Raw genomic sequence first — 22173 nt, 5'->3', positions numbered from 1 at the left:
GACATGTCTATGCTCAAAAAGATTCATCGGATCCTTTTTAAAAAGAAATTCACCAAGAGGTTGTTTCTTTGGAACTGAAAATGACTTTTTCCCAATGGTAAAGATATTACAAAGGATGGCCAGGCATTCAGGAGGGCTCACAAAAGCCCACTGGACCCCACAATGTTCCAGAGTGCTGAACAACACCCGCCACTCTCTGCAACAGCCTGCTCATAGGAAGGGCATGCTGAGTGTAAACCGGGAACTCCACAGCCGCAGAACAAAGACACCCAGGGCACGGCTCGTAGCCTACGTATGGATGCCCCACACTCCCCTAAACAAAGCCATCTCCCTGGATCAGAAAGTCCCCTACGGCAGCATTTAAAAAAAAAAAAAATTTACTGCAGCCCACAGAAAAAACATTTCCGATGGAGAGCCCATAAACACACATGTCCCCCACATATTAGAATAAATAAACGTGTTTATAAAATAAAGCTTAACCTGTGATGTACTTTGACTAGAACAGTTTCTACATTATTCTAGTTCATTTTTTCCAATGCTCGTCACGACCCAGTAAATATATTTACAGCTCGCTATGGGTTGGGATGGGCTTCCCAGGTGGCGCAGTGGTAAAGAATCCGCCTGCCAATGCAGGAGACCCAGGTTTGATACCTAGGTCAGGAAGATCCTCTGGAAAAGGAAACGGCAACTCACTCCAGTATTCCTGCCTGGGAGATCACATGGACAGAGGAGCCCGGTGAGCTATAGTCCACGGGGTCGCCAAGAGTCGGACGTGACTGAGCGACTGAGCACACAGATGGGTGGGGGCCCCCCAGTTTGCCCCCCATGCCCCGAACAGCCCAAATGGAGGAGCGAAAGTGTAAAGAGGTGGCTGCTGAGGTGTATTCCCTCAACTTGTTATACCGTACGGTTAGCTTTCAACGTGATGGTGAATAACAGGATTAAAATGAGACGATTTCCTGCAAATGTGTCAGAAATTCATGCATCCCCTGGTTCAGGCTCCCACCTGTTCAATTCTTTCCTCCTCTTTGTCTACCTTGTCGAAGAGGTTAGGTGTTAGCAGAAAAGCTGAGGATACAGATAATTATAGATACTAGGTAACAAGGACAGAGACTGCCAATCACACTGATGAAAAGACAGAAGATCTGTAAACTTTAAAAGAAAGAAACCTGGTTATTCAGAACACTGAGCTACCACTTAATCAATGATTAGGCTGTTGTCACCACAGCATCGCACACACCGTGGCTCGCAGTGGAACCAGTGGGCACCATCCACGAGGAGCTGCCTCAGAAGGCAGAGAGACGCACCATATCCCAAGCCTTCTAGCCCTTCGGTACAGACCTACCAGTTTTCTCTCCAGAAAAAAGTCCAAAAATTCTGGATGAAGGAATGACCCTGGTGACTCCAGGGTCAAATAAGTGCCCAAGAGGAGCCCCATGAGTCCCGGGGCAAAGTCCTCACGAAGGCCCAGTGAGTTCAGTGGACAACAAAGGAGACAGTCCTCTGCTTCTCACCCTAGTGATGGATTCAACCAACGCCCCCTACCCACCCCACCCCCGACCAACACCATGACCACTGCCAGCCCTCCCACACCTGGCTGAGGCTGATAGTGACGGGGTATTCCCGGTGATCGGTACCACATTCACAAGACGCACACAGTAGCCAAAGCTGCGGTACTGAGGGTTAGAGTGTGAGGTTCTTGAGCGTGTGTGCTCAGTACTCAGTCCTGTCCTACTCTTTACCACCCTGTGGACTGTAGCCCGCCAGGCTCCTCTGTCCATGGGAGTCTCCAGGCAAGAATACTGGAGTGGGTTGCCATTTCCTTCTCCAGGGGATCTTCCTGACCCAGCGAGCGAGCCCCGCGTTTGCAGGTGGGTTCTTTACCACTGCGCCACCTGGGAGGACTGTGAGGCCCCCACCCCTCCCCAAAGAGCGTGGGCTTTTGAACCAAACTTGAGGATTCTTCCCAATGACCTGTCAGAACCATCCTGCATCATGTCTGAGACCCTGGGACCCTTACAGGCATTCCTCTCAGGGGGAGGGGTCCTCTATGAGATATGTCCTATGGGTTTTCATCACCATAGGTATGCATCTTCTGCATTCTGTCAAATTTTATTTTAAAATTCCATTCAAAAGATTGGGGAGCATTATTTCAAGATTAAATTTTAAATGGTTTAATTTGACTTAATATTTCAAAAAGGAAAATACACCAATCTCAGAAACATCTCATTCCACCAAGTTTATCTTGAACCTTTTACTTCTGTGCTGTCTTTCCTTCTTCTGTTGTCAGACTTTTTAAATAAATACAGTGACGAGGGGTGCATAATAAGTGATGTTAAGGTGCATATAGCATCAGGCGTCAGTGCGTGCTAAGTCGCTGAGTCTTGTCTGACTCTGTGCAACCCTGTGGACTGCAGCCCGCCAGGCTCCTCTGTCCATGGGAGTCTCCAGGCAAGAATACTGGAGTGGGTTGCCATGCCCTCCTCCAGGGGATCTTCCAGACCCAGGGATCGAACTGGGTCTCTTATGTCTCCTGCATTGGCAGGTGGGTTCCTTACTACTAGTGCCACCTGGGAAGCTCATGGTGTCAGTACCACAGTCTAAATAGCTTTGGTTCATTTGGGTTCCTAACTTTATCCACTAACAACTCATTTTAACCTACAGGTTATAAATGACTAATTACCCACATTTAAAAAAAATTTTTAGTTGGAGGATGACTGCTTCACAATGTTGAGTTGGTTTCTGCTGTACAACAACATGAATCAGCTCTGAAAGTGAAAGTCACTCAGTCATGTCCGACTCTTTGCGACCCCATGGACTATACAGTCCATGGAATTCTCCAGGCCAGAATACTGGAGTGGGTAGCCTTTCCCTTCTCCAGGGGATCTTCCCAACCCGGGGATCAAACGCAGGTCTCCCGCATTGCAGGCGGATTCTTCACCAGCTGAACCACAAGGGAAGCCCAAGAATACTGGAGTGGGTAGCCTATCCCTTCTCCAGCAGATCTTCCCAACCCAGGAATCAAACCGGAGTCTCCTGCATTGCAGGCGGATTCTTTACCAACTGAGCTATCAGGGAAGCCATATATCTCCTCCCTCTACCCTTATTTTAAAATCAGCACAAAGCATACTATGTCAATTGGGGTTATATCAACTGTAAATAATGTATGATTGTAGGCTTACATTGGTGATCTAAGAAAAGACTCTCAGCAGGATTGAAGGCAAGAATTTTCAGAGAAAACTCCACAGAAAAAAATGATATATTTGTTGTTTGGCAACATGGTTTATAAAGCCAACCAATGAAAATCCTATGTTAGAAAGATGATAAACGTGAAACAAAGTAAAGGTAGGCATTTGTTCTTTTTGTTAAGTGCTCTCATAAGGGAAACATCTTTAGGAAACACATCAGCATGACTAGATTGAATCTGTACCTCCCACCATACATTCCTATACATATATGTTGTATGTCTGTGTCTGGGTACGTGCATACCTATTTCCAGAGCAGTAACAATCCCACAGTCCTGAAGACAAAATAGCAGGGGGCACTGCCCATTAAGTTATGGGTTCCAAGCCTTCACCTCCTAATTGACAACTTCAGGGCTACTTTCATCACTTGTCAACTTCAAACCCACACTCAATTTTTCCTTTTAGATGATGTTGCATCTGTAATACGGCAGTGTTTCTGACACATTGCAGCATGTCTCCTATGAACATTTCTTCGGAAGCACAGCTTAATAACGGGTGGAAATGGAGGAAACCTGCTAAATGTTTTTCACATCTATCAACAACTGAAAAGAACGTGGTGGGGAAAAAAACATATTTTTATGCTTAAAATATTTTCCACTAGTCAGCAGTAATTCAAGCTATTTAAAGCAAGTAGATATGGATTTAAATAAAATATATAAGGATATTTGATACAACCAAAAATACCTTCAGCCTAACACAGTGAAACTAGCGAAACATTAAATGACAATTTACATAAAAAACAATAGTGAAATATTTTAAGCTCTAAGCTAAGTGATTTTTAAAACCCATAATGAGACAGACAAAATACTAAATAGTTTACCACGCAATTGTTCAGTTTATTAAATTGCCTTTGAAAAAATAATTAGTTTAATAGGTGCTTTAAGCATTATTTTCATGATTAAAAGAACACCAAAAATAAAGGAACCAATTCAAATTTTATTTTATAGTATCAAAAGCTAGATTAAAATCACACTGTTCTGTTTAATTAAACACTATAGTACACAGAAAATATAAATTTTCAACTAAGCATACATCAATCACACACCTGGAATTTTCCCAGATAATTTCATTTTTAAGTATTTTGTCCAATTAGCCATTTCTATAAATGTACTCAAGTCACATGTGGTTTGTGGGAACCAATTTGTGATTCTAAAAATACAGTCACCTTGAATAAGCTAAAAGGATAGGTTTTATGTTTTCTTCTTTGGGGCTTTCATTTGTTATATATTGATATAAATGCATTTAAACAACTGCGAAAGCACTGGGGCACTCCTTTAAGAATGATTCTAAACACTTATGTTCTAGAACTGGATTTGGCCAAGTATTTGTTGTTATAGTTACCCATATTTATGAAACAATGGATGATTAAAGCACAGTGATTTCTGCATATCTAGAGGTTTAACTCTCCATATTGCCACCGTGACCATGATGAAGTGGGTTTGGACATGGAGAGAATCCAGAACCATGCATTTTTCCTAACTGCCAGCAGAACTACCGTTTTACCTATGCACTAGCCAAGAAAAAAGATCCAAGGCATGCTACACATGCTAACAAAGTTAACCACCAACGATCTCCTTCAAACCTTGTCGGGAGGATCCCCTGGAGAAGGGAATGGCAACCCACTCCAGTATTCTTGCCTGGAGAATTCCATGGACAGAGGAGCCTGGTGGGCTACACTCCATGGGCCACAAAGAGTCAGACACGACTGAGCAACTGAACTGAACTGAAGCAGCTTCAGAAATAGGCATTTGGCTCCTGCTCTATTCTTTAGTAGGTCTGTAAATCTGGATAACTCACCTTACTTCTCCACATCTCACGTTTTTCACCTGTAAAACAGCCAAAAGAATACTTTCCTCATGTTAATGTTAATGTATAAAGCATAGTCTTTGCATGTAGAAAGAACTCAAAACAGTGTAGTCCTCCCCAAGAAGAAGAACTGGATCCAGGACTTCCCTGGTGGCACAGTGGATGTAAGAACCCACCTGCCAGTGCAGGTGACACAGGTTTGATCCCTGGTCGGGTAAGATTCCATATGCCATGTGGGGCAACTAAGCCTGCGAGCCACAACTACTGAAGCCCAGGCACCTAGAGCCTGTGTGCCTCAACAAGCCACGGCAATGAGAAGCACCACAACAGAGACCCAGTGCAGCCAAAAATAAATAAATAAAATTGCATTAAAAAAAAAAAACTGGATCCAAAAGAGGGCAGAGGTGGAGTCAAGATAAAGAGAATAGTCCACTGGGAATGAGAGCTCCAGTGGGATGGGAAGTAAGAGAAGAGAAGGGACAAAGAGAGGTCCAAAATAATAGGTCTCTGTTCAAGGTAAGATTCCATCAAACGTATCTCGTTCAGAACACTTCGGTCAACACTTGTGGAAGGCCTGCCCACAACTCTTCCACTGTTAAGAATTTCTCTGAAACTTCTGGGCTCCTACCAGCCTGGTACCTGAGTTATTACTATGAATTCTTTTCAGAGACTATACTAACCATCAGCCTTTCTCAAGCTATTCCCAACCCCAAGAAGACCATCATTACAAATACATTAATGCATGTACTAGAAGTGGCTCCAAGAGTAAAGAAAGGGGAGGAGGCATAACAGAAGGGGATGGCTTTGAAAGAGGCACTGCACGATTTAGCAGGACAATATCCCCATCTTCCCTCTAGGAAAGGCGGTGCTTGGGTAGCCCACATGACACTTACACTAGGAATGCCCCAAGCTGCTTCTGCAGGAGAGGATGGCCTTGTGTAGCCAGCATCTGAGCCTGTTTCAGCTCGATGGCAACAACCCACTTCCAGGGTGGGCCCCACCTCACAGTGATGTGGAGCACAGCAGCAGCAAGCACAGCTACCTAAGGAGAGAAGCCATGTCCAACCACCTCTAGGCACCTCTCAGGGTCAGTGGGGGGAGGAGACGCTTTCCACCACACCACGGAGAAGACCACCTGGTGACTCCTTACAGGGACACTGGCAGAGATGCCTTCAGATGAATAAACACAAGCTCCAAGCAGAAGGGCACACACTAGGACATTCTGAGAGCCTCAAAAGAGGATCAGCGTGAAATCTCCTTGGGAAAGAAAGAAGTCTTCAAAAGAAACCGGACTGAAAACAGGAACCCTGAGCTACAGGAACCCTGAGCTACAGAAACCAGAGAGACCAGTGGCTTCTCCCAGATAATTCTGGTCTCTTGGTGTGGGGCCACCTCACTGCAGCCCAGACCCATTTGTGTCTCTGCAAAGACCTGGGCTTGATATGAAGGATGGAAATATTACTGAATGCCTACAATTTCCACTGTCAGAGTCCCTCTGGGTCACCCGTGGGAATCAGAAAGCATGTTTCCTACTGGCCAGAGAAAGAGACGAGCTGCAGAAGGACCCGAGGCTCTCCCTGTAACAGGACCGAGAACAGGAGGGCGTCGCTGAGCACCAGGGACAGCTCTGAGCAGACCGGGGCAATTAAGTAAGGATGTTACTCCTGGAGGAGGGCAGGTGGCGGGGACTGGGCACACTGAGATTTAAAGTCACGTGTATGGTCGGGAGGCAAAGCCTGAAGCACCTTAGTCACACACATCATTACGTCCAGGTGGATTCTGCAGACTTTTCTCAGTCAACAGGTTGTTGAACTCTCACTGAATCTTCTGGTTTTTTTCCATGGTTTCAGTTAAAGAACTACTCTTAGGGTGTTAGCAGGGATTCTGAAGCTGGGCTGGCCCACAGTGAGAGCCGTTTGTCATTCCCACAGGCAGCAAAGAACCTGAATCCCGTCCCTATGTGGTGACTCCCCACCTCATGAGCCAATGGAAGCTGGAAGTGGTTCCCCATTCTCCATTCGCCAAGGCCTCTATCCATCACACACACCTGCCCCAGCGTGGGAATTCAGAGTCAGCCACACAAAGGTGCCAGAACTCTACAGGAGAAGTCATTCCAAGGTAAAACCCCCATACTGGCCGTGATGCAACTGTCATCAGAGCCCACATTTATTTTTAAATTAACGAAAAGTATTCAGTTATACTTGTTCCACTTATAGCAGCCCCCCCCCACCCTTATTCACAAAGGCAGAATAAGAAAATGCAACTTCACAACAAGTAGGAAATAACTGGCCATTGTCTTGGCCTTTACAGTCAGATGTTTCACGGGATTTGCCCTCAATGCTTAAAGGCACGTTTGTGATTCTGATAACCCAAGACTTGAAGCTGTATTATGGACTGATCACCGTCCAGAGCCTAAAGCAAAGGTTTACAAGCCTGTTCTGCCTTCCTTCAGGCCCTCCACGCTTATAAATGACACCTTCCAGTGTCTTAAACTATGAGAGGAAGCTTGCCCCAAACTCTCAGGCTGCTAATGGTTTCACATAAAATGAGCTCCTACAATTTTATTACCACCCTGGTGTGAACTCGCAGGTGAGGGGCCACCAGGGAAAGGATGAAGACTTGTCTCTCACTCCTGCCCTCCTGACTTTTCCAACTTTTCCACTCAGGGTTTCAAATGATTGCTTTAACTCCCAAGGCTGCTGATGAAGCCCAACAAGCTCTACTATGTAACTTAGAGAAAGCGGGAGTAAGCCACCAAGTCCCTCAGGAGAAAGAGGGAATTCAAATTCATTTCCTAACTTTACACTTACGAAGCTGATAAAACCACTGATTCCGTACATTTTGACATGACTATACATTTAGTGGGTATCGGTCAATCTGCATGTTGAGAAATAACTACTGGAAAATGTTCCATTTCACATTTCAATCAGGTAAGCCAGACACCCATTTTGTACATATCATATTGGGTTGTTCAAAAACTTCCTTTGGGCTTTTCCATACACTGTTACAGAAAAACCCAAACGAACTTTTTGGCCAATCCAATACATGATGCCTGTGTCTCACACCACCAAGATCATTCTACTTAGAAAAAAGGTCATGTCAGCATACAAGTAAAATGTCCTGATGGCACACTGTGCACTGCACAGCTCAGAACCTCTGCATTCATCTGCACTTCCAACCACACACTACATGCCAAATGTGGCACTGCTGAGCAGATTCTGAAAGAAACCTTTAAAATAGGGCTGATTATCTGAAAATACATGAAATTCACATGTTCAGATATACCTAACTTTTTCATGACTATTTCTTACCTCTGAAAGTGATTTATGACAGGCTAAACAGATAATGGGGAAACAGTGGAAACAGTGTCAGACTTTATTTTTTTCGGCTCCAAAATCACTGCTGATGGTGATTGCAGCCATGAAATTAAAAGACACTTACTCCTTGGAAGGAAGGTTATGACCAACCTAGATAGCATATTTAAAAGCAGAGACATTCCTTTGCCAACAAAGGTCCATCTAGTCAAGGCTATGGTTTTTCCGGTGGTCATGTATGGATGTGAGAGTTGGACGGTGAAGAAAGCTGAGCGCCAAAGAATTGATGCTTTTGAACTGTGGTGTTGGAGAAGACTCTTGAGGGTCCCTTGGACTGCAAGGAGATTCAACCAGTCCATCCTAAAGGAGAACAGCCCTGGGTGTTCATTGGAAGGACTGATGTTGAAGCTGAAACTCCAATACTTTGGCCACCTCATGCGAGGAGTTGACTCATTGGAAAAGACCCTAATGCTGGGAGGGATTGGGGGCAGGAGGAGAAGGGGACGACAGAGGATGAGATGGTTGGATGGCATCACCGACTCGATGGACATGGGTTTGGGTAAACTCTGGGAGTTGGTGATGGACAGGGAGGCCTGGCGTGCTGCGATTCATGGCGTCGCAAAGAGTTGGACACGACTGAGCGACTGAACTGAACTGAACTGAAACAGATAAATGGGTAGATGGTATTAATAAATCTAAAAATATTTACAACATTATTTCTCCTAGGAGAATTAAAAAGCCTAAAACTATACAATTAAGAGTAATTTCTCAGTTTTCAAAAGCAGCTGACTAATAAATAATGAATGCTTAGTGGTGGGAGCTGGGGATGTTTGTAAGTACCTTTTAAAAAATAGAAAAGGCAAATTAACTTTTAAATGTCTAAATGTGAAAACTGTTCAATATGGCAGGCTTTAACTACTTTCAAAACTTTTAAAAAATTTCACATTCAAATAAAACAAAATTCCACATAAATGGCTTATATGTTAAAAAGCCTTCAAAAAACAGCTGAACTCAAAATTCACACACAAAAAGCTTCCCTTTTTTAAGACCAAAGTTCTTCTAAGATCGTTTGTCATAGGCTTAGAAGTGGTGAAAACCAAACCAGCTGCCAAAAATTATTTACTTTGTAGCACAAACGACAAAGGATGTAACACCCACTAAGTGACCTGCAGAGAAAATACAAGGTTAATTTATTCTGCATGCTTTCCGTTTTACTTTCTGTTAAAATAATGCTCATCACCATATCCAACTCTTTCTTCGGGCATTTTATCCTAATCAAAAATAGAGGCAAAGGAAGGAAACTGGGGGGAGGGGCGGTAAAATGTGAGTGGCAAGAAACAAACAGATCAGGATTTCTCAGTCTGAAATTTAAGATTAACACTTTCATTAAGAATAAATCTATGATAAAGAACATCACAAAGACTCTTTTCCTCTCAAAAGTGTAGGGTTAAAAATTGGATTTATTGCAACATCTACTGTATTCTCAATACGTTTTTATATACATAGTATCTTTTGGATCTTTTCAGATTCAAAAGCACCAGCCAAGACACAGAGCCAGAGTGACTGCAGTGAACCGAGCTCCTGCCAGATAAGCCAGAACTGTAGACAGTCCTCTAAGTGTAGTGACAACAGACCCGGTTTGTTAGTCCTGAAAATATATAAGTTCTTTGTAACTGAAGCTCTGGAATGGCATCTGTCTTAAATTACATCCACCTGGGATTGTGTTCCAACAACCAATATAGGCAGATTACTGGAACTTGAAAACCTCACTTTTTTGGTAATTGACATTTAAACTGTTTGAAGTTTCTCATTAAGGTCTCTTAAGAAATTAACTACAGATGTTGGAAACGAAGTGTAGAGTGCTCGGAGAAATGAAGTCACCTGAAGGCTCCCAGTAACTAGGAGTAGTTGAATATAGTAAGTGCCTTGGAAGGAGAGGATGGGCTGGCCTGCCTCACAGGCTGCAGAGCCTCGTCACTTTTTCTCTATTCCTGTTAGGTGTCCCAGCACATTTTGAATGTAATGAAAGGAAACGAGAGAGGCAAGAAGTTGAAATGACACGGGACTACCAGCTGGACCACAGCACAGAGTGAAGAACTCACTTGATGGAGGCCGAGAGACTTTAAACATCTCCACTGCCTCCAGGTTACCGACGGGATGTAAATCTGAAATCTTGGTCTGGTCTTAGAAGCCCTTCACAGCCTGACCCCAACTGGCCAGCTAGCTTCACGTCCAGCCCTGCTGCCACAAGGCACCCCACACTCCACAGTGACCCGTCTGACGTCCCCTGGTGGGCTCTGCACATGCAGTTCCTCGACCAGGAAGGCTTTTCCCTCTCATCATCCTTTCAGAGCTGCTCAGAGGTCCAGCAGTTCCTCAGCCAGGAAGGCTTTTCCCTCTTCAGTCATCCTTTCAGAGCTTCTCAGAGGTCCACTTCCCTGTGAATGGACCCCAAGTTCTCTGAAGGCACTCCCCCTCTCTTCCCATTTAGATGATACACTTCTTAGAATGAAGTCCCTATATGACATGAAATGTACCAAATAAAGGACCTCCAGGTGCCTGCCACCAAAAAGACCTTTGGGAAATTTTCTCCTATTCCCCCTTCTTAGCTGTGGCCTAGGACTTAACAAAGACATAGTTCTCATTCTTTTCAGGTGAAAGCATAAATGAATGACTGAATAATTAAAAGAGATGTGTTAAAGGGATTTTTACTTAAAAAGAATACCATTGATATGTTACAGAATTTCCTGTTGAAAAAACTGTTCTATGAAGGAAAATACTTTTCCCATTTACATGCATAATAAAATCAATGAGCCCTGCTAGAAAATCCTTTTGTCCATATTAAAATAAAAATCAAGTTTTAAAACATTGAAAGACAGCGAGAAAACCACATCAAGCAGTAAACCATATGGTTGTGGAGATAAAAAGATAAGTTTCCTCATTCCCTCATTAACAACAATCCTGGAAATGCTAACATTGTTACTAATTCCTCAAAAACAGTACACTAATTAGTAAAAGGCACCTGTGTCAACAGTCCTATTTCCATTTTTAAAAGTCGTTTTTTCAGCTGATGCCTGGGGTCCTCACTTAGCACATTAGACGTTTGTGGAGCCTAAAAACTGCTCATCACGGCTGGTCACTGGCTAGTTGCTAAGGCTCAGCAGTTCCCATACACAACAGTACGTGTGGAGCCATCCAGCTGGTTTCAGAAAGTAGCGAGCTAGCCACTCCACTCCACTGAGGCTCTGCACTGGGACAGGAATCCGGGAAGGCGGTACCTTGTCCTCAAGGAGCCTACAGCGCAGTGGGCCTCCCGAATGGGGGGATTCTGCCCCAAATCAACCCGTGAGTTTCTTAATTCCAGATGGAGAAGATGAGAGACTCTTTTCCAACAGCAACTCAGTAATTCCAATGCTGGCCAGAAGGAGTCCCCAATCAAAGTGGGAGGTGCACGCTTCCTATGACAGCTCACTCCAGCGTGACACCCCAGGGTGTCTGGGGAGGGAGAGGGGAATGATGAGGGGTAGGCAGAAGAAAACAGAAGCAGAAAAGATTTCTGAATGAAAGCAAATATTGTTTCAGATTCTGCTGAAGTTCCTCCATTGAGCTGAAAGGCCATGGACTTTTTTTTAATACACTTTCCAGAGGCTGAGTTGAAGAAAAGAAGTGAGTTCCACAGATGAGAAATTCTGAAATAAGCGGAATGTACCTGGGACAGAAACACTGGCTAAAGAGTCACTTTCAACCCCACAGACTTGGTCTGACGGGGTTCTTCCAGGGACCCCCCATGATGGGTCACAGCCACGGACTACCAGCAAGATCTCATCTCCCCCTCCCCACAGCTCGCGCTAGTAAATGAATCCTGTAGACAAGCACACACAGAAGACACCCCCTTTATGCTTTGGAAAACTCTTTCCCAAAAAGGAGAATACTGAGGAAGCTGAAAACAGCCCTGGACTGTGTTCAAAAACTCAAGCCAAGAAAGAACCTTCAGATTTGACATCTTAAATTAGCAGGAATGTTTAGACAAATCTATAATCGAGGAAAACATACATACACCCACACTCACACCAAAAAAGTTTGCCTTCCCACCCTCTCATGTCAAGTGGATAATTAGTAATGAATTCTGTTTACTGTGACCATCTGATGATTTTTTTTTATACAGGAATTTTAAATTAAGCACCTACTATGTGTCAGACACTGTGCTGGGCATAAGCACAGAGGGGCGAATGCAGAGATTACAGCTTCGTGGAAGAGACCAAACATAAGAAGGAAGTGCACCCATCCACATCCTGAGATTAAACTGAAAGTGTGACAAGGACTAGAGGCCCTGAGGGAGAAAAGGGGATGGGAGGAAGGACATGCCTCAGACAGTGGGGCCGAGGGGAGTGCAGGCGGTGGCTTTATGCATCTATCTTATTTCTTTTTCTTACTCCACTGTTTACTGTGTTCTTAGGAGCCAGGCACTATGCCCAGTGCTCGTTTCATTTCATTCTAACCACTCTCTGTGGTATCATGGGCCCTTCTTACAGATGAGGGGACTGGAAGGAGCTGGCCAGTCAGTGGCAAGGCCAGGGCTCTGTCTCAGGTCTGGGGTCTTCGGAAACTGTCTGAACCCCACTGGTCCTCAAAGCCTTCCTCGCTTAAGGAAGCAAGAGACAGCGATGATGCTGGGATGAGTGTGTGAGAAGGGTGGGAGGAGGTGAGAAGCGAGACAAAGAAGGGGTGAGACCAGACACTCCCTGGAGGGCCACAGGAGGGCGCTTGAAGGATGCTAAGCAGTGAGGTGCGATGAACCAACTGGTGTATTTAAAACTAGTTTGGAGGAAACCACAAGGAGACACCACTCCACACCACTAGGATGGCGACAATAAAAACAATGGAAAATAACAAGCGCTGGCGAGGATACAGAGAAACTGGAATCCTTGTGCACCGCCCGTGGAACTGCCCAGTGACCAGGGCAGCCGCTGGGGAAAACGGTTTGGTGGTTGCTCTAAAAGTTAAACATAGATTTGCCATGTGACCCAGCAATTACATTCCCAGGTATACGTCCAAACGAATTGAAAACCAGTACTCAAATACTTGTGTATGAATGTTTACAACAGCACCATTCACAACTGTCAAAGGTAAAAACAACTCATATGTCCATCAACTGATGAATGGATAAATAGAATATAGCATATACCTACAATACTACAATTAGCATCAACCTACAATGCAATACTGTTCAGCCATAAAGGGGGGCAGAATACTGATACATGATACAGATACAGATGAATCTCAAAAATGTTATTCTAGATGAAAACAGCCAGGCACAAAAGGCCACATACCACATGACTCCGTTTATATGAGATATCCAAAAGAGTAGAAAACAGACCAGTGGCTGCCTGGAGCTGGAAGGAGGAGGAATACGGAGTGACTACTAACAGGTACAAGGGTTTCCTTTTGGGTGATGAAAATGTTTTGGAAGAGAGATTATAGTTGTACAACACTGTAAGTGTATTGCACTGGATACTTCAAAATGGTTGATTTTATATTATGTAAATTTTACCTACACTTAAAAAAATGGGTTGGAGGGGTATAAGTGGATGTACAAGACCCCCTTCACAGAGGTCCAGATGAGAGATGACCACTTGAATGGTGACACTGGAGACAAAGAGCCAGAACCACAAGATATTTTTGGAGGCAGACCCAACAAGTCTTGATAATAGAATATACGTCCTAGTGCCTATGCAGGAGGCATGTAACATGGGAGGTGATGAGGGAGGTGAGGCAGGCAATCAATCACAAAGCTACTCCACGAGCTCAAACCTGAAGCTAGAAGAGTGGATGTGCTAAGCAGAATAATGGCCCCCAAAGGCATCCCTGGCCTAACCCCTGGAGCCCAGGAATATGGTAGGTTACATGGCAAGGTGGAATTAAGGTTGCTAATCAGATGACCTTGAGATGGAGAGATAAGCCTGGATCATCCAGTAGGCTCAATATAAACACAAACATCCTTGTAAGTGGAAGGATGAGGCAGAGGTGAGAGAACCAGAGAAATGGCAGCCTGAGAAGAATCTGACCCATGGTTGCTGGCTCTTCAGTGGAGGAAGGGGCCACGAGCCAAACTATCTCTAGAAGCCGGAGGAGCAAACGGACCCTCCCTGCAGGCCTCCACAAAGGGGTGCAGCTCCGCTGACACCTTGGTTCCAGCCCACTGGTGTGGGAAGTCAGACTCCTGACTTCCAGAAATGTAAAGTAAAAACTCTGTGCTGTTTTAAGCCACTAAGTTTGTGATAATGTTACAACATCAACAGGAAACTAACACAGTGGGGAAGAGTTGACAGCTGAAGAAGAGAATCAACAGACCTGGCAACCGACGGGGCATGGGTGGGAAGAGAGATGAGGGCGCCCAAGACTACTGGGAGTTGGACCCGAGATGCCCTTCACGAAGGGACAGGGGGCGAGAGCCGTCAGAGGGGGCTGCTGCCTTAGAGTCTGGGGAAGGGCGACTTCTAGGAGGAAGTGGCATTTGTGATGGGTCCTGAGGTGAGACAGGGAGGAAGAGTGTGAGCAAATCAGAGAGGGGAGGGGGCTGGGAGGGTGTGAAGAAGGTGGGGTTTCTGGCCGAATGGCCCGAGGTGAGCAGCGCTAGGAGGAACACTGGCAAGGTGGGTGAGGGATGAGGTGGCCTGTGCCGCCACACCAAGGGGTCCAAGCAGCAGACAGCTGGAAGGCATCAGGGAATTGATGCCATCTGTGGGGGTGGGTAAGAGGACTGAGGCCAGCTTTAGGAAGCTAGGTAAGAAGCGGGTACACGAGTGTGAGTGTGGGGCTCCTGACAGTAAGGCTTCTCCCCAGTCTCAGCCATGTCTCCAGGCCCCTGGTGAATCCAGACTGTTCTGTAGCATAGGAGAGACTGATGACCCAAGCTCACAGGCTGGACCTTTGTCCAGGGGGTGGGGGAGGTGGGAAGGACGCCACAAGCCTCTCTGATGTCCACACTTGCTTCCCTGGCAGAGGAAAGATTCTCTTTACCAGCCAACTCTTGCAGGTAGGATATTTGTTAAAATGTACAATATTTGGGTGGGGCTAAACACACACAACGTTTGCACACTCTGGTTTTGTCAGTCTCTGAGCATCACTGGACTTCTCTGGTGGCTCAGATGGTAAAGAATCTGCCTGCAGTGCAGGAGACCTGGGTTGCATCCCTGGGTTGGAAAGATCCCCTGGAGAAGGAAATAGCAACCCCTCCCATTATTCTTGCCTGGAGAATTCCATGGACAGAAGAGGCTGGCAGGCTACATACAGTCCCTGGGGTCACCAAAAGTCGAACATGACTGAAAGACTAGCACTTTCACTTTCTGGGCATCACTAGGTGAACAGTTGACCACGGGACCTAAGAACACTGTGCTTCAAGCACTGGGGCATTTGTGGGGCAGCCGGCGAGCAGGCGGGGGGCGGTGCAGGAGGAAACTAGAGGGGGATGGGATTCAAGCAGAAATCACATCTCTACTTTCCCGAGTCATTCTTGCAGATAACACTAATTTAGGACACATGCCTCTTCTTACTCCTGAGTTCTTCTAGGCTCTGTATTCCCACTACACCCCAATTACTTCAGAATCACAGCCCCTCTACTGCGGCAGTCAGCAGTCACTTGATTGAGGGCTTGAACAGAGCACCTGCCAGAGGTCCCTACTGCAGAGAGAGAGAGAGAGGGAGGGAAACAGTGAAGACACCTCCTGACCTGAGGATCTAAAGGATGAGGATGAATAACGCACTAACAAAAATCTCCCAAGATGGCAGGAGGGAGGAGTACAAACCAACCAAATGCAGGCTGTGCCCCTAAATTTAGGGGAAGCAGAGCTTTTATTATCATCAATCTCTGGTCAAATTGAACTCAAATGGACCAAAATAACCCATAGCTCAAAAAACGCCGTGTATTTTATATTTCTGAATTCTCCAAAGTCCTCTTACTTTAGGTCAATAATTCCTTCCTAGATTATGGAATGTCAGTAGGCAGGAAGCATCTAGTCCACCGTCTTCGTTTTAACTGTGAGAAAATAAGGATCAGTTTAGACAAGGGGCTTGAACGAGGTCAAGGGCTAACAGCAGGGTCAGCGCTGGACTGGAACCCTAGAGGATCCATCCAGGGTCTTCCTGCTCATAACAGAGAGTTAGAAATCTAATCTTGTAAACTGCTTTTTCTTTTTTGACATTCGTAAGAAAATCCTAAATAGCACCAATAACAGATATTAAACCAACTCCAATTTTTAGGAGCTTGAATATGTTTCTCCTTTAATCTGAACTATTTTGTGAAGGCAGAAATCACCCAAGGGTGAACTGTGACTCACTGGTATAATTTAAAGATGTTATCATTGTTTCAAAGAAACCCACTTTAGACTCAAACCCTTAACACCCCTGTTTCTGTACTCTGTCTAGTACTCCGTCTAAAACACGCATCAACAATAGCCAAAGGGTGGCAATAGCCCAAAGGTCTACTGATGGATTCGTAGATAAACAAAATGTGGTATAGACACATAATGAGATATTGCTGCTGCTGCTAAGTCGCTTCAGTCGTGTCCGACTCTGTGCAACCCCATAGACGGCAGCCCACCAGGCTCCGCCGTCCCTAAGATTCTCCAGGCAAGAATACTGGAGTGGGTTGCCATTTCCTTCTCCAGTGCATGAAAGGGAAAAGTGAAAGGGAAGTCGCTCAGTCGTGTCTGACTCTTAGCGACCCCACAGACTGTAGCCTACCAGGCTCCTCCATCCATGGGATTTTCCAGGCAAGAGATTATCCAGCCTTAAAAAGGAAGGAAATTCTGATTCCCCATAATATGGATGAACCTTCAGGACATTATGCTAAGTGAAATAATCCAGATGCAAAAGACAAACATTGCCTGATTCCACTTACAGGAGAATACAGAATAGCCATTCATAAGACAGAGAGGAGACTAGCAGCTAAGGGGACTGGGGGAAGGGGGATGGGGAGTCACTGTTCAATGGGTACAGGGTTTCAGTCTCGGAGGAGGAAAAGGTTCTAGAGATGGATGGTGGTGATGGTTGTAAAAAAAAAAAAAAGGTGACTGTAAATGCCACTGAACTGTACACTTTAAAGTGCTTAAAATGGTAAATTTATGTTATGTATATTTTTACCACAATAAAAAGGCACTAACCTTCAGATGCAGTATCTTTCATCCAGCAAATCTATATCGGGCATTTACTGTGGGCCAGGTACTGCTTCAGGGCCAAGGTACATAGCAGTGGGATAAACAGACCAAGTCCATGTTCTCGGGAACACGGAGGCTGGGGGTGGGGGGGCAGACAACCAACAAACAGATAAGCATACAATACGACAGGTGGAAGTAAGTGAACTGGAGAAAAACACTAAGCAGAGTGAGACAGAGGGAGTGTAGCAGGTGAGGGTGTGCTTCACTGGGAAAGACCCCTCCGACGGGTGGCATCTGAGCAGACCTAAAGGGTCAGTGCTGCGGGCTGACCCACAACCCTGAGTAGCTGGAAGGGGCAAGAGGAGGGGGCGGCAATAAAGAAGCCCAGAGCTACTTCTTAAATGTCTCATAAACTGTCAAAGGGACCGTTTATAGGTCAGTATAGAAAGAAGTATGCTTTCTATATCTATGTGTCTTTCATTCACCTTAAAATGAGCAGGAAAACCAATTCTATCTTTTACTAAGATGCACGCCTCTCAGGAGACAACTGACATCGTTCATTGTTAGAGCGCCCTCCAGTGTCTCCGTTGAAAACAGCATCTGGCATGGATTTTTTTTTTTTTTCCTCCTAAATTTTGGTACTTGGCCAAAAAGTAAAGTGGGCATATCATCCTGCTCACAAAGAATACTGTGAGATTAAGTAAGACAACAAGACAGGTGGAAGTGCTTTAAAATAAGCCTGCGCTACTTGTAAGGTTCTGCGATGTATACATATGCATGCAATGATGTAAAATGACTGTATAAACTTTTAAAAGGTTCATGTTTTAAAATACACAATTTTTTTTTTTTTTTAGCAATGTAGAACTTTCAGCTAAAAGACAAACACGATCTACCAATAATTTTAATGCTAATTTTACTAGGGGTGGCAAGTGCTGTCTTTACAATTCTTCAGTATTTGGGGATTCTAAATATCAATATTTGAAGAGACCTACATACAGAGAATTTTGGTCACTCTGCTTTCTCAGTGAGAAATACAGCATGGGGTAAATGATGGTTACATTTTACATTTTGGAGTATAAACTTTAGGAACTTTTACTTTGCATTTATGTGTATAGCTTGTATATTACATACAATCCCACACAAAGTTTGTCAAAAAGATTGAAATCATACTATATGTATAGTTTTATAACCTCTTTTTGGCATTTATCAATTTACTGTGGGAAATTTTTTATGTTAAAAAAAAGAATACAGCATGGGTAAACAGTTCAGACAGACTTGTTCGCATCAAGCAGCCTATTAAAATAGAATCCTTACTTTCTCATGGAAATTGGTTTTGGTTCCTTTATTATGGAATCAAGCACTTTTGTCAGTTTCAAAGCCTTAGAGGAAGGCGTAACATGCAGCGTAGTTCTGAAAAGAACTAGTAGAAGTTGAACTACAGGGCCGTTTACAGAAACACTTGTAGGCTGGATCAGTGTGACGCTGAGGCCACAGAGGGAAAAGCCACCAGTGGTTATAATCAGGAGGAGGGGTTCTTTCCAGACCTGGCACTGCCAGCTGTCTGACCAGCAGAAGGCTGTGCATGAAGCTACTGATGCCAAGGAAAATGGGCAACTAAGCCTCCAAAAGACATACTGCAATCCTGGTATATCTAGCACCATTTCTGGAGGGCAATCTGACAACAAAGGCTTAAGCATCAAAAGGCTTAAGATGTCCATACTCTTTCACCCAGCAAGTTCACACACAGAAAATCACCTCCAAGAACTTAGGTAAGGGTAGCCATAGAGACCCAGATATAGGGATATTTATCTGTGCATTTCTTAAGAAAAAAAAACAAACTTGGAAACAGACACAATGAACAATTGCGGTTATATACAGAGAAATAAATATGTGGTGGCTGTGGAAACATAGTAAACACCAGTGCTCAAAAATTAGTGTGTGTATGCTCAGTCATGTCTGACTCTGCCATCCCAAGGACTGTAGTCTGCTGGGCTGCTCTGTCCATGAATTTTCCAGGCAAGAATACTGGGGTAGGTTGCCATTTCCTACTCCAGGAGATCCTAAACTTGAACCAAAACATAAAATGAAAGCAACTAAATAAAAAGTCATCTTAAATCTGGCTTATAATTGAAAAAGGAAGGAAAGGAGGGAGGAAGGAACAGAAAATGAGACAAAGGAGCGAAGGAAAGAAAAAAGGAAGGAAGCAGGACTTGCTGGTGGTCCAGTGGTTAAGAATTCGCTTTGCAACGCCGGGGACACGAGTCTGACTCCTGGTCAGAGAACTAAGATCCTACACGCTGCAGAGCAGCTGAGCGCACACACCACGACTAGAGAATCCATGCACCGCAAAGAAAGATCCTGTGCGCAGCAACTAACGCAGCCAAATAAAGAAGGAAGGAAGAAAGGAATGTCAATTCTGGTACCCACTTATTGTCTACATCATTCAAATGAGTTATTTAATTGATAAGGTATCTTCAAGTAACAACATGAAATAAATTAAAACTTTTATGAATTATAATGGATTTAAATGTATACCCAAGTGACCTATATGAAAACACAAATACTATTTCTCTGGATTTTTCTTTATTGATTAGTAAAGTTTTAAACTGTCAAGATCATGAGCAATGAACAGAGGAATAAAAAAGAAACATGTAACAACAGAACACAGCCCAGCTGCATTCAGAGGCAAGAAAGCGTTTTGTTTTTACAATTAACAACTCTTCCAGTCTTAGGAATGTTGATCAAGCCCACCAATAGCCACTCCCCAAGGAGCCCAGCTTTCCTCTCCCAGTCTTCCTAAAATCTCAGCCACATGCACCCGCAGGCTTCCCCACAGGGAATCAGTCATGCATCAAATGGCAGCTCCTACAGCGCGGCCACTGCAACATTTAGTTAAGGGAACTGTGACCAGAGGCTGTTTTCAGAAATTACATCCATCAGACCTTGGCTGTTGCGAAGCCATTGCTGGAGAAAATAACCACTTCAGGAAAAGTGCCGATGCTCAGCAGTGTCAGCCACCCCAGACGCTACCTCACTGACTGTGTAAGGCTCAACTACAACCAAGCATACGCGCTCACCTTCTCAGACTCCGATGTAACTTCAGAGAATATCCATCCTTAATGCCCCATTATGGAGTATTTCTAGAAGAATACTTATGCCATAAGAACTGCTTATGCCACTCAAACATTCTGCGAAGCAGGGGTGCTCAGTAGAGTTCCCTGAAAGGGCAGAGACTTCGGTGACTACTGTTATTCAGAGTAGAATAAAGAAAAGCACATGTGATGAAACTGTCCTCCATGCCTTTCTGGATCCATGGGGCCCAGGGGTGAGCAGGTAGAGGCTTTTCAGTTCACCTTCAGGTTCCAGCCTTTCCTCCCTACCCTCAGCCTCTCACTTGGCCAATCCAGTGTCCTTCTTCTCAGCCTGCACCCACACAGATGGTTCTGGCCCACAGCAAAACTCGACAGCCAATGTACAAATGGTACAATGGGAGTGGAAGCCCTACACAGCTGGAATGGGTCCACCAGCGAAGCTTATGCTAATCTGCAGACTTGGCGCAGCCTTGCTGGCGCCCAGCCCCTGGCTGGGAATTTCCCTCCAGCGACATCTGCTCCAGGAGCCACCACCCACGTGCCTGTGCATCTTCCAGTACAGGCCCCCGAGCTACTGCTTTCAGTTCTTGCTCACCAGCTTGGTTATTGCCCACCAGTTCTGACTCTGGTTTTACCTCATTTCCCACCAACTCCTCTGTCCAGGCATGTCCCCTGCCTCCAGGCTTTGTCTGGTCTATCTATCCTCTTTTGGTAATTCCTATTTCCTCAGAGTCTCTCGCCTCTTCTCTGCAGCCCTACTCCTAGCAGAGGCTCTTTTTTCTCAAAAAAAAGCATTCCAAATACTCTTTCCCATCCCATTCTTTCAGTTGCTTAGTTGTGTATGACTCTTTGTGACCCAGTGGACCGTAGTCCACCCATCCCATTCTTTTAGGAAGCCATTCTAGAAGGCTCTAGCTCCAATTCTTGGACCTCTGGTCTATCATCTTAGATCATCTTTACTCCATCCTTCAGCCCTTCCTTTATCTCTAGGGTAAATAACCATCCTTCTTTGCCTGAAACAGAGGAGCTTCCTGGAATGTGGGACCTTCAATGCTAAAACCAGGACAGTAGTCCTAGGCAAGTTGAGAGAGTTGGTCCCCCTATCTCCCTGAACTACTTAAAGTTTCTCCCTCATAACCCAAAACATCATTTTTGTTTACAGCATCCCATTTAGCTTCTCACTATGCATCTGGGCAACTAAAGTCAATTTCTAATGATGCCAACAAACATTTAAAAATATGTAACACTTCGCATTGAGCTTTTAATACAAAGTCAAGTGACAAAGTACACATATTCTTATTCTGAGTTCTTTTCAAAATGCTCATTCAAAAGTTTGTTCTTTTTAACCCTGGCCTCCTTTTTACCCTTCTTTCTATAAAGGCTTTTCCCCTTGCTATCCCACTGCTTTCATTCTTCTTTGCCCTATGATTTCTCCCCTCTGCACTCTTCTCCCATCTCCAACCTCCATTCAGGTGGTTATTAAAAGGTCAAATTAATAATAAATATTGGAACAGAAATCAATGAAATTGAAAACAGAAAAATAGGGGAAAATCAATAAAAC

General features: G+C 44.6%; 1 protein-coding gene and 1 long non-coding RNA gene across 4 annotated transcripts in view; one reads left to right on the top strand and one right to left on the bottom strand.

Moving 5' to 3' along the window:
- Nucleotides 1–22173, bottom strand: part of CLYBL (citramalyl-CoA lyase) — a 225303-nt gene that overhangs the window by 197930 nt on the left and 5200 nt on the right. The gene's annotated exons all lie outside the window — the stretch shown is intronic.
- On the top strand, nt 4576–10937 carry LOC145529168 (uncharacterized). The gene is made up of 4 exons (XR_014070981.1): nt 4576–6700; nt 6983–7169; nt 9892–10282; nt 10364–10937. It is a non-coding gene; the product is annotated as an uncharacterized LOC145529168 (long non-coding RNA).

This window comes from Giraffa tippelskirchi, chromosome 12 (assembly GCF_054371585.1).
Source record: "Giraffa tippelskirchi isolate mGirTip1 chromosome 12, T2T-mGirTip1v1.2.pri, whole genome shotgun sequence".
Lineage (NCBI taxonomy): Eukaryota > Metazoa > Chordata > Mammalia > Artiodactyla > Giraffidae > Giraffa > Giraffa tippelskirchi.
Note: the sequence above shows the minus strand (reverse complement) of the source record. Positions and strands in the feature narration are given on the sequence as shown.